This window comes from Strix uralensis, chromosome 5 (assembly GCF_047716275.1).
Source record: "Strix uralensis isolate ZFMK-TIS-50842 chromosome 5, bStrUra1, whole genome shotgun sequence".
Classification (NCBI taxonomy): domain Eukaryota; kingdom Metazoa; phylum Chordata; class Aves; order Strigiformes; family Strigidae; genus Strix; species Strix uralensis.
Window position 1 is genome coordinate 71865123 of NC_133976.1, and position 12863 is coordinate 71877985.

General features: G+C 43.5%; 1 protein-coding gene across 1 annotated transcript in view; it reads right to left on the bottom strand.

Moving 5' to 3' along the window:
• Nucleotides 1–12863, bottom strand: part of RESF1 (retroelement silencing factor 1) — a 38084-nt gene that overhangs the window by 9385 nt on the left and 15836 nt on the right. The window contains exon 3 of the mRNA XM_074871557.1: nt 1103–1186. The gene's annotated coding sequence lies outside the window, so the exon portion shown is untranslated. The remainder of the gene's footprint in view (nt 1–1102; nt 1187–12863) is intronic.

Here is a 12863-nt window from a genome sequence, read left to right on the forward strand (position 1 = left end):
CTATTGACTGTCTAATGAATAACAAAACCCTCACATTATTCTGGTAATTCTATCATTGTTCGTTTTTTCAATTTAACAATAGGTTGCTATATTTACCTTCTCATCCCAAAACAATGGAAAAAATCCAGTGCATTTGTATAACACGATACAATAAGCAATGCTTAAGAGCTGAGCATAAGAAGCACCTACAGAATATAATACAGGTCAGAATTTTCAGACAAGAAGACTCAACTTCATAGATACCTTCAAATACAACAAAAGAAAGGAGAAAATTAATTTGGGTTCAGTAAAAATCTCTCATAATAATGTGGCCCACTTGTTTTTATTTCACATGTCATTTGCTCTTCCCTGATACTGTGGGCAGTTACTAACTTTTGAGAAACACAAGTCTATGACTCTAGTTAACAGCACATGTAGCTACAAGCAAACCACTCCTAATTCTTTTTGGTAGTGTTAACTTACTCAGCTGGCTGAAGGCATGAAGCATGGAGATGACCTCTGCTATTGCAGTAAGTACACCTCCAGGAGGTGACAAAGTCACAAATCTCTAACTCTGGATGTGTTATATTCCAGAATTTACACTGATTACCAACAAGGCCAACTGGGTAAGCATGTTACTTCTGAAAGTTAGAGACAACATCTTCAAAGCCAAACACTACTTCAGTCTTCAAAAATGGAAAACAACAAAAAACCCATGACAACCTACAAGCAAGAATGCTGTTTGTATCTTGGTAAGTTCCTCTCAGTAAGACCACCTAGGGCACAACAAACACCTCTCTTTTTGTGGGGGTTAGACAATCTCTCAAGAACATATTTCAGGTCATTTCTCCCAAGATGACTTTCTTTCATGGGCTCTTCTAGATTTTAAGACTATCCTGATTTCAAACTTAGGAATTAGAAGCATCACTCAGATCTAGCCTGTAAAAGCTACAAAGTTATAATTTTCCAGGTGTTATTATCAAGATTCAAAGATGGCTCTCTCTTCCTTCCCTCTCTCTTTTACTTTCTCTGCTCTCAAAGGACACCAATAACAAAACAGGTAAACAAAGTCACACATGAAATTTGTAAAAAACATCAACAACAGTATTAAGGCAATACTTACAGTGATGCAGGAATCTTAGATGAGGAAACAGGCTTTGCATCCAAGCTACAGATTTCAGACTGGTAATGTTACACTGGGTATTTCCTGAAAAATAATCAGGGGATAAAATAATCATGTCTATGAATTCGATAACTGCTGAAGAAATTTAAGACATTCATACGTTTCAGAAACATGATTGAGATATGTAAACAAGACTAAGATGCCAACTAGCAGTAATTGTAAAATCCTTGCTAAACAGTGGAGAAGCTTTGACTACATGCAACACACAACTAAGCCAAGAGTAAAACCCAATTCTTGTCACTGCCAAGACCATAAAAATGAGTACAATCTTAGTTCATCATCATTATTAGCTGGATTAAGAAAAGTAAGTTTGCAACTGTGATCACTGTTGTGGTTTGAGCTCAGAGGGCAACTGAGCACCATGCAGCTGCTTGCTCACTGCTTTCCCCTCAGGAATGGGAAGGCAAAAATACAATAAAAGCCTCGGGAAGCGGGATAAGGACAGGGAGGGGTGACTCACCCATTACGGTCATGGGCAAAAGACAGACTCGTTAGGGGAAAAAAAAAAAAAAAAAAGAACACCAATTTAATTCAAATGCCACCACTAATGACACTTAACAGTGTAGGACGGTGAGAAGTACAACCACATCTTAAAAACACCTTCCCCCACCCCTCCCTTATTCCAGGGCTCAGCTTTGCTCCCAATTTCTCTACCTCCTCTCGTCCACCAGCACAGGGGGGCAGGGGATGGGGGTTGCAGTCAGCTCATCACCCGTTGTCTCTGTTGCTCCTTCCTCCTCAGGGGGAGGACTCCATGCACTGTTGCCCTGCTCCAGCATGGGGTCCTCCACGAACTTTCCCTGACATGAGTCCTTCCCATGGGCAGCAGCTCCTCCTGAACTGCACCAGTGTGGTTCCCTCCCATGCACTGCAATTCTCCCAGCGCCAAACTACACCAATGGGGGCTTACCACAGAGTCCCACCCTTCTTCAGGTGCAGCCACCTGTTCCAGCCTGGGGTCATTCACGGGCTGCATGTGGGCATCTGCTCCACCGTGGACCTCCATGGGTGACAGGGCACAGCCTTCCCTCTCACCATGGGCTGCAAGGGAATCTCTGCGCCAGTGCACCTCCCCCCCTCTCCTTTCTTCCACTGACCTCAGTATTTGTAGAGGTGTCTTCCTCACAACATCTCCTCCCAACTCCAACTCCTCCTCCCAGGTTCCCCTTAAATACATTACTGAAGAGGCACAGCCACCATCGCTAATTGGCTTGGCATTGGCCAGAGGCAGGTCTGACTTGGAGCGGGGGGAACTTCAAGAAGCTTCTCACAGGGGGCCACCACTGTAGCCCCCTCCCCCGCTACCAAAAACCCCCGCCACACACACAAACCCAACACAATCACAACCTTAAAATTTTTTATAACTTTAATACAAGAAAACATGGTACTTTAGAAAGTGGTATTTGGCAGAAAGCACTTGTCTTAGGAAGAACCATTCAGTATCAGTACTGAGAAGTTCAGTATCAGTACAAGGCTTCGAAAGACAAAGAGAAGACTATTTCTCATACGTACCCGCTTCACTTCTTCAAATACTACTTTCTCACCCTGACCGCAAGCCTCAGAAATCATCATTAACTACTACATAGGCAACTGCCAATTCTTCATTGACAGTGCACAGAAAGGGAATGGAGATACATCCCCACTGAATGCAGGAGTAAGTAACAATATAGCTCTTCAACAAATCTATCATGCAACTAAAATGCCTACACCTAGACTTCTCTATCAGATCATTTTAGGCATGTCTCTGGCCTCTATCTTATGTAATGTCCCTGAATCACTGTGGAGACACCTCACATTCACCTCACAGAGACATCGGAGGAGAATTTGGGCCATCTATATGAAGACCAGACAGTCAGTTTCTATGATTCACCAGGGAACACAGACAACCAGTTCAAATGTAGTAAGCAAATGCAGAAGGCAACAAGTTGGTAAAATTAATGGGTATAAAAAGATAGCTCACCAGCTGTGGGCTAAGACCAACAGCAGAGGACCACAACACTGAAGATCCCCACCACCTGAATAATCAACAGTTATGGAAGCAAACATCCTTCTCCAGAACATGTCAACACACAAGGATAGCTGTTGCTGGAGCCGCCATGCCATGAGCATGGTCTCTTAAAGGCCAATACAAGGATCTTGTGAACCATTACAGGCTTGAAAAACTTATTCTGGGGTTTCTCCTGTCATATTCCATTCCCAAGCAAATGCAAGCAGGGAGACAATAATTCCCTCCTCCCTTAGAGCAGCACGGTTCACTAACCACTAATAGTCAGGTGAGTCATACAGAGGAAATCAAAACCAAATTTTTAATAGTCTCTTTCTTTATCCAATGTCCTTTAACAATTTAATAACAATACATATCAAACATACATAATGATATAAAAATTAATTATAAAGAAGAGGAGGGGAGAGAGAGAGAGGGAGGGAGAGAGGGAGCACAGGTTAAAGAAAGATAATGTGGCCTGTCCAGTGATCAGGGTGGTAAACAGCAGGGGGTCTCAAGCCAGCTGAAGGGAATTCCAAAGAATGGCTTCTGTCCCCTGCCTTATATCCTACATTACTGCATAGTCACAGCACATGTAGCCTTATGATAAGTTTCTTCAGTTTGCCTACTTGCATTATCATAATACATGTAAATTATAGATAAGGGAGGGCTGGCAGACATCATATAGCACAATGACAGGGGAAAAGAAACTCCAGTGGTTCAACAAACACTTTTAGTACTGTAATTTTTAGGGACCTATCAAGTCTAGCTTTTGCTCACAATTTGTTATGGTATAGCTTAATATAGATGATAGTTCCCAACTTGTTAATAGTACAAAGCTATCGTAAAATTGTAAAGTGTGCATTCTGTGTGTGTGTGCTGAAGACTAGTTTATCTGGATGGCATCTGTCCAAAATTGACCAAGTCAAACGGGAAGATGGTCATCAACCACCAGCTGGTGGTGTTAAAGAGCAGTACAATCATGACCTGAATTAAACAATAAACAGAGAAGTTCAAAGACACTTTTGAAACAAAAAAGGATTCAATAGAAGTACAAAAGCAGCATGAATTTTTTAACAAGAGGAAAACACCTTGGAGTGTAAACAGCAGTAGTCAAGACCCGCGTGACACTGCCCAAAGTCATCCTGCCAACATCACAACCTCTACCTCTGCCAAACAGAGCATCCTCTCCATCAGATGCTGTAAGAAGCCCAGCCTGTATGCAGCTAGGGGACTGACAGCGCAGGGTGCAACAAGTAGGGACTCACCCCTCAGCTGTTTGCATGCAAACTCATGGGATGCCTTCTCATCAGCATGGGGATCAGCAGGTTATAGGGAACAGTTGTCACGTTAAAGGGTAAAGTAATCTGGCAGAAAATAAACCCCCTTGCGTTCCAGATTATCCTCAGATGTCAGAGTGGCTGGGGGCAGGTAGGTTTAGATTCTGAGTGATATCCAGTTTGTCACTATTAGTCCAGTCACATTCAACTTATTGAACTATCACAATTACGGATGCACTAACAGCACACTGCACTTCCAGCTTAGTCACGCTCCATGGACTCACACGGCCAGACTTAAGAGAATTTGGTGGCACCCAATGAGAAACTTGTGCAGCTTATTAAAGCAACAGAAGTACAGGTTCTTATGGATTGTTGGTGATAAATATACTGTCTGCAAAAGCACATGCAAATACTGAGATTATAAATAATACAGCATCTGAAATTTAAAAACTTCTCTCTATACATATAGATTTCCAAGTTTTTCAAGCAAGTATTCAGGATAGTCTGGATCCTACCCAAAGGTGTCCCTGGTGGGGGGGAAAGAGAGGTTCAGCCCATCAACTAATCCCAGGAGTAAGAGGCAGTTATCTTCCCTGACTTGTTCACAATGGTATCTTACCCCAACATTCCCTCTTTCTCAGGCCATTTTTATGCAATTTTTTATCTTCAGGGTGGAACTTGAGTGATTCTAGTCATACATACCTTTAATATGACTCGTGTAAGACTCTCACTTCACTTTTAAAGGTATAGATTAACAAAAATTCAGGGTGCAAGCTCAGTGAGGGGTAGTTACACTTTGGAGGTGGGTAGCCTTTGGGATGGAGGTGTGTTTTGGTATTATAATGAGACTACAAAGAGCAAAGTTCACACAAAGGACAGCATTTTGTCAGAATATGACAGACTACTGGCCCAGCATGGCAAATATGCAGCTTATCAGTACCATGGTACCATGAAGTTCCCATCTCTGCCATGATTCACAGAGCCTGGCCACGGAGCCTTCACTCCGCTGCACCCTCCATGCTATTTTGCAGGCAGCGTAGTCCAGGGAACCACTGTAGAATAGATTCCTTGCATACCAATTGCACTCCACCCTGGAAGCTTCTTTGATGTTATACCTTTCCTTAACGTATTGTTATAAATTGAGACCACAATGGACTATAATTCACTCTTTATTAATTATAGCAAGTAGAATATGAGCAAAGACAGCGCTGGACGGCAGGGGAGTCTGCGCTCCGCCAACTGCCGTGCTGAGTAGTTCAAACAGTCCCCTTTTTATACATCTTTACTTCCGTGCTCATGAGGTAGTGGAGGTACTCCGCGCATGCTTCAGTTGTTGTTAGGGGGGGTCGTTTCCTGCCTCCTGGTATTTGTTGAGGCTGAAGTAAGAAGTCTTCCCTCTTTGTCTCATAGTTGACCTTTCACTCCTATATCCTTATATGGGGCTGTCTTGTCCTGTTTCTTGTCGCTTCCTGGAAATCTGGCGGTTATCTTGCATGAGCAGTATCTGGTTCAGTTTGTGTGAGCGATTACAGTTATCTTATCTCACACAGGCGGTGTCCGGTGGTTGTTTGCATGAGTGGTTTCTGTCGTCTAATTTTACATTGAGCTTAACATAAATCTTAATAAACAATACCTTAGTCCACAGTTTCTCACAGTATGAACAATGCTGTGCCTTTAATATGGGTTTGATTTCTAAATCACCTCCAGTAATTATTCCACAACAGTCAATGCTCACATAAAGCTGGAGCAACCCCATCTCCCACAGAAGGTGCGTGCAAGAAGAGGGCTTGCGCTTGTAACCCACACATCTGGGTCACAAAGTGGAGTGAGAGGGATGCATGTCAGAGAGATTAGAACTTTCTGAGATAAAAGAAAGGTGTTTCAAAACAGTGGGTACTTCCAGAAACTGTAGATGCTTAACATTTTTAAAGTGTCACATTTTGTGGTCTATTTGTTATATTTTCCTTCTGAAGATATAGGTGAGTGATAGCCAGTTAACTGCATGTTCTTATATAACCTGCTTCAATCTTGAATAAACTACATGAACAGAATAGTTCTCTGCTAGTTTACCATAACTGTATGTTACTGTATTTGTGCATTTTTTTTTTCTTGCAGTTGTATATTGTAGTGCTTGGGCTATTAAAAAAAATTATCACTGTAATGTTTGCATAGGCATGGCCTCTATCTTCCGCTAGGTAACACTACTATATATTTGTTGCTGCTAAAAGACTGACCTTAAGCATGATTAGTCAAAGGAAGTAAACCATTTTCATCTGGAGATTAGTGATATAAGTAACCCAAAAGTACCACTAAGAAGTAACCAGCAACAGAATATGAGAGGAATGATGACAAATAAGGAGTGTTTGATCGGATGACCCATGTAACACTGGGACCAGGAGACTAGTAATATAAATTCAGCACAAACCCAACCCTGTGGTTGATCCTTTGATCACTCTGGAGAAACAGCCACCAGTAGACCTCACTGCTTTTTAAAAACATTGAAGTTTACTTCATCCAGGTTCACTGATAACGAAGAAACTAGCATTGTACCCTCATTTGAACTGTGGTCAACAAAACCTCATTTTTATCAGTGTGACAGCCAACATAGGGCTGGCCTCCCCCCCAGTTACCTCTCAAGATAGGTCCATGGGAGTTTGATTCCTGTAGTGTAACTGTAGCAGGGCTTGTGGTAGGTTGACCTCAGCCAGCAGCCAAGCACCCATGCAACCACTCACCCCCAAGCAGGACAGGGGAAAAAAATGAAGGACAAAAAGTGAGAAAACTCGAGGGTCAAGATAAAGAGAGTTTAACAGGTAAAGGAAAGGCGAGACAGGGGGTAGAAACAAGCAACACAAAGGAAATTACCACCTCCCACAAGCAGACCAGTGCCCAGCTAGCCTCTGAGCAACAGCCACCTTGGAAGACAAACCCTGCTTCCTCCTCCACCTGTTTTTATTGGTGAGCATAAGGTTATGTTGTATGGAATATCGCTTTTTGCTGTGCCCCCTCCCAGCCTCTTGCCTACTGTCATGACCTGGACTGAAAGCCCTAAGAGTCACAAGGGTTCTGTGATCCCCTCAGGTTAAATTAAGGTGAAATGACACCAAACGACTGGTTAAAATGCTTTACTTGCAGTAGAAAACAATTTAAAATTGGAAAAGGATAATAAGTAATGTGGTCTCTTATAAGGCAGGGGGAAAGGGGGGGGGAAAGGGGGTCAAAGAAATCCAGATCACCACCCCTGGATCCAGTGTTGTCTCAGGTCCAGTAATTTTGGGTGGTGGGTACACCACACAGCAAAGTCTCTGTCCCCTTTTAAATTCATCTTATCAGCTAATTAGCATACTAGACGAGGAGGGGCAGGTATTCCACAAACTCATTTCCATGAGAGACAAGGAAAAAGGTGGAGCATGGGTTCCAATTGAGTTGGTGGTCATACTCACCCTGCCCACCTTTGGTTTTTCCTCTGTTCCCACAGATTTTTGCTGACTTCATGCTTCCTATCAGTCATCCCAGAAATGATCACCTCATATCAGTTCTTATTACCACTTCAATGGCAAAGGTGCAGTCATTAGCAAGGCAAGCATGGTGTCTGGCTTACACAACAGACCCACAAAGTATGGGGCTAACACCATAGAGCCAGTGATTAGCGGTACTTGTGCTTGAACAGAAACATTAGGTTTCACTCAACCCAATTTCCCCCCCTTTGAGGCTTATCTAAGGAGTTTGTCAATGCACCTGCAAGGGATTGGGGGGTGCATCCTTCTAGAAACTCCGGCTTCCTTGGGTGACATTCCTTAGACTAATCCAAAGGCCACAACTTGTCCTTGAGGTTTTCTGTGTCGATGAATGTTTGAGGCATTATTTCCTTCAGTTCCTTACACCTACTCTCACCCCATCTTGCTGGGCAGGCAAGTGGGAAACAGAGGGAGGCCTTGACACTGTGCAAGCACTGCTCAGCAATCACCAAAATACTGGTGAGTTACCAACACTGATCCAAACCCCAGCACCAGACAGCTGCTGTGAAGAAAATTAATTCCATCCCAGCAACACCTAGTACAGGGCTGCAAACAGCATCAAACTGTAAAGTTCATGGCTGATATGCTTTATTTAGAACTACTGTTTTATTTTATTAGTTTTAGATAACAGATACTTGAATTAAGGGCTCATCTTTTTCCCTGGCATAACCACTTCCATGCTTATCAATTGACTGTCCCAGCACACCATGATGAAATTCAGCATGCTGAAGGCATTAAAGGTATTTGTGATAAGAGACATATGGTATTTGTCAATCAGATAACGGGTGGGAGCCTGGGTATGTGCATGTCTGCTTGATGTGATTTACGATTGCGATAAGAGGCAAATGGCATTTGTTGGTCAGATAGTTTACAAAGGGTGAAGGCCTGAGTGTGGGCATGTCTGTCTGATGTGATTTATGCCGTCTGCAATTAGCGATATCCTGTAAAGTAGGCATAGAGATGAGCTATGCCATATAAGGGAAAAACCCGAGAGGGTCAGCAGAAGATAACGCAGAGGAAGACTACGACCCCCCTAGCAACAAAAGGCGCAGCCGCAGATGAAACCAAAAAGGCCACGTCAGCCCAGAACCTGAAGATTATAAAAGGAGACTGCCAAAGAGGAGGGGCGCGCGCCATTGGCGGAGCAGTGACTCCCTGGCCGCCCAGCGCTGCTTTACTTGCTCAACCGCTCGCTGAATTAATAAATTTTATAAAAGTCACTTGATTTGGCTTCTGAAAGTTATTTTCCCCAATTTATAACAGTATTGACTGCTACAAATTGATCCCTGTGCTCCAGCAACATGACTGTCCTGGGACAAGCTGGTAGAGAATGCAGACAGCACTGAGGCTGTCCTACAGCAATCTCCCCAGACCACACAAATATAAATACATTAATCAGGCACATAAATACTCAGGAAGCAGTGCATGACATAGAACGCACTGTGAATAAAAGTAGTTCATCTGCCTCGAGTTTGCAAGATGACAATTTAAATGTAACAGTTAACTAATAAACATACTAATTTCCATGTAGGTATTGAGACTGACCTAAGCTTGCTCTGGGTTTTTAGCTGTCCATCTGGCTTGAGCCTGGAAATAACTGCACATGGCATCACATTCAAGCCAATATGCTTTGCTGATAATGGTGGTACGCATTTCACTTAAATGTGGGAATTTAAGTTAAAACTGTGATTTGAGATTCCACTTTTTTTTCTTAAATCAAAATGGACATAAAAGTTTATACATACATATTAAAAAAAATAGTAATATAAACTAAGCATCTTCAACTTAACTTTTCTGAGTTTACTCATGTAAAATGTTAGCCTGAACACCCAGTCCAAGAGCATTTTAAAAACCAGTCTCTCTCTAGGCACTACTCCTACGTATAGGGCTCATGCACATGGCTAAGAGACACATACACTCAGAGAATGCAAAAATGAAACTGGTGTGGGGAAATTAGTTCAAATGGTGTCATGGTCAGACCTGCTGCTGCTATCTACCCCTTGAAGGAATAAGGTTCAAGGCACAAAGTAAGGTATACTGGGATAAGGCACTCCCTGAGTAGGTAACTGTCACCACCCTGCGAGTGAGGACTATATTGCTTCTACTCCAAATTCCTTATAATCTACCTAATAGGTATCACTCAATTCCCAGTAAAGTATCCTCACCCAGCATCCCAAGTAAGGAAGATGACCGAGGCACCTGTATTTTCTCTTCAAATCAGCAGCTAACAGCTTTTCCTAGCTCGCTCCAGACACTTGTCCCCAAAGGAGACTGTGGTACCATACCTGGAAGGAGAACTGCACCATGATGCATCCCCAGCCCATGCCCATCACAGGTGCTGGGATCCCTGAGCTGCCAGGGAAGAGGGTCCAATTGATTCAGAAGCACTTGAGCCTGACTGCCCATCCAGCCCATTTACTTTCTTTATTGCCAAAGACTCCTGCCCACTCCCTCTCAGGCAAGACTGGGCAACGCTTTCTGCTTAACCCTTGCTGCTTTAGATCTGACCTTCTGTGAGTCAGTGGACCAGGAGCCAGCTGAAGCTCTGCATAAAACCTCACAAAATATACAGGGCTAAAAACACCTGCAATGCACTTAGTTGCATCATTTTTCTATCTTTCCACCCGAATTCTGTAGCACAATCAGGAGAGAAATCAATTCTCTGGGGCAACGCACAGTTTTAGCCCTACAAACTCTCCTTCCATACATCCAGTTTTAACCCTACAAACTCTCCTTCCACACTTTTTCAGTTTCAGTCATTTGAGATTTAACAATGTCCTGGTTTCAGCCTTTCCCTGAGCTGGGAGGGAGCACAGCTGGAGGGCCGGGCCCAGATTGGCCATTGGAGTATTCCATATCATGTGACCTTATGCTCGCTATACAAGGGAGGCAGGTTCTCTCTCATTTTGGCTTCCAGTCAGCGCAGCAGGATCTTTCGTTCTGTCAGGATCACTGCCAGAGGGTAGCCTGCTTACCGGTCACCAGGTGGTGAGCAACTGCATTGTGTATTACCCTTTTGGGCTTCCTATTGTTACTGTTGTTTTGTTACCATCACTAAACTCTTCTCTGCACCTGACACCCTTAGGGGTGTGTGTGGCATAGACATCAGTCCTGGCATTGCACAGCCAGGACACACTTTTGCACAGTTGATCACACTTTCCCCCACTGAGTCACTTAAGGAAGGGGTGGAAATGTGAGGTTAGTATTGTATTAGATGGTATTTCCTAGCACAGAAAGAAGCAACACAGAAGGGAGCAGTGGTAGGATGTGATGCCTGGTCAGCAAGTTCAGATAGGGCTTCCATGACTCAACAATAAAAGTGGGACAGCCTGAACAGAAAATTTTTAATTCCCAGGCCCGCAGGCTGGTTGAGTCGTTCATCTGAAAAAGCCCTGCCCTGCTTCCTGCTGGCCTGCTAGATAACCATGCTCATGCAAGTCTTTGCAGACCCCAGTATTAAGTTTTGGATTAAGTTGGACTTACTGAATTAAGTTTAGCCCAGTGTTAGTGAATTATGGATTTACTGTCATTTTGACCCAGATAAGTGTACTGCTGATTGATATTCACTGTACTGTTATTTTGAGATAAACGGTTTATCCCTAAAGCTGTTGGTCTGGTTTGTTACCATATCCTGAATTTAACTCAACCAGGCTGCCTCAAGCCCCCTCCACTGCAGAGTCAACAGAAAGATGCAGTACATGGCCTCATGGCTGGCCCCAGCCTTGCAGCAGGTACCTGAACTGTTTCAGGGCCTTGCCCTGCCTGTGGGCACCAGATGCGTTTACAGGGGGAACCATCTGTTCCCTTCTATGATTAAAGAAAGTCAGAAAGATAAAAGCATGAAGGGAAAGTTACCCTGCCTATTTCTCTTAGCTCATGGTCTTAGAAATGCTGAACACCCTTCAAATGCAGATGAAGCTCAAGTTGACTCCCTACAGAAAGGAGTATCTCAAGCCCAGCAGAACACTTGGTCTGGGATACATAAGACTCTTGCCACTGCCTGTGTTAGAAGCCTTCAGGTGACTGTGGAGAAATGAGAGGGCCACATGGACACCATGGTGGCAGTATCTGCCCGGGAAAAACTTGCTGCCTAAAAGGGAGTTTCTGAAACAAAAATACTTAAAGCTTTATATACTAATCAAGAAAACTGGGACAGAAATATTTGATCCAATTTGACTTCAGACAATTATATGTCAAATTCCTCCCTTCTTGAAGCCTGACTGGACTTAGGAATCAGACCAACTATTAAAACTGAGTATGATGCTAAGGGAGGCATCGCAACTGTGTCTCTATGTGCTCTTTCACAGACACAGACCTAGTCAAAACAAGTGGGCACTCCTGCAGATCTGTTACTGTGGGTTATTTAACCTGTCTTGCAAATATGTCACATGACAGGGGGATATCATCTGAATTTCAGAATCAGAAGTCCAGACCCTCATTTAGGGTCTGGAATCAATCTACAAACTCCAGCAGAAAATACAGACTCTATCTTTCAGGCATCACTAGAATATGTTCAAAGATAAATGCCTCAAGATGACTGAGGCCCCCTGACTATTCTCTGGGCCAGTCCCACAGATTTGGGATGAAGCACAGGTAGGCTGCTTATCAATCATGCTTTAGATGTAGCCCCTGCACCAGATGAATCAGAGAATCATAGAATGGTTTGGGTTGGAAGGGACCTTAAAGATCACCTAGTTCTAACACCTCTGCTATGGGCAGGGACACCTTCCACTAGACCAGGCTCCTCAAAGCCCCGTGCCCCGTCCAACCTGGCCTTGAACACCTCCAGGGAGGAGGCATCCACAATTTCTCCGGGCAACCTCTTCCAGTGTCTCACCACTCTCACAGTAAAGAACTTCTTCCTTAGATCTAATTTAAATCTACCCTCTCAGTTTAAAACAGTTTCCTCCCGTCCTATC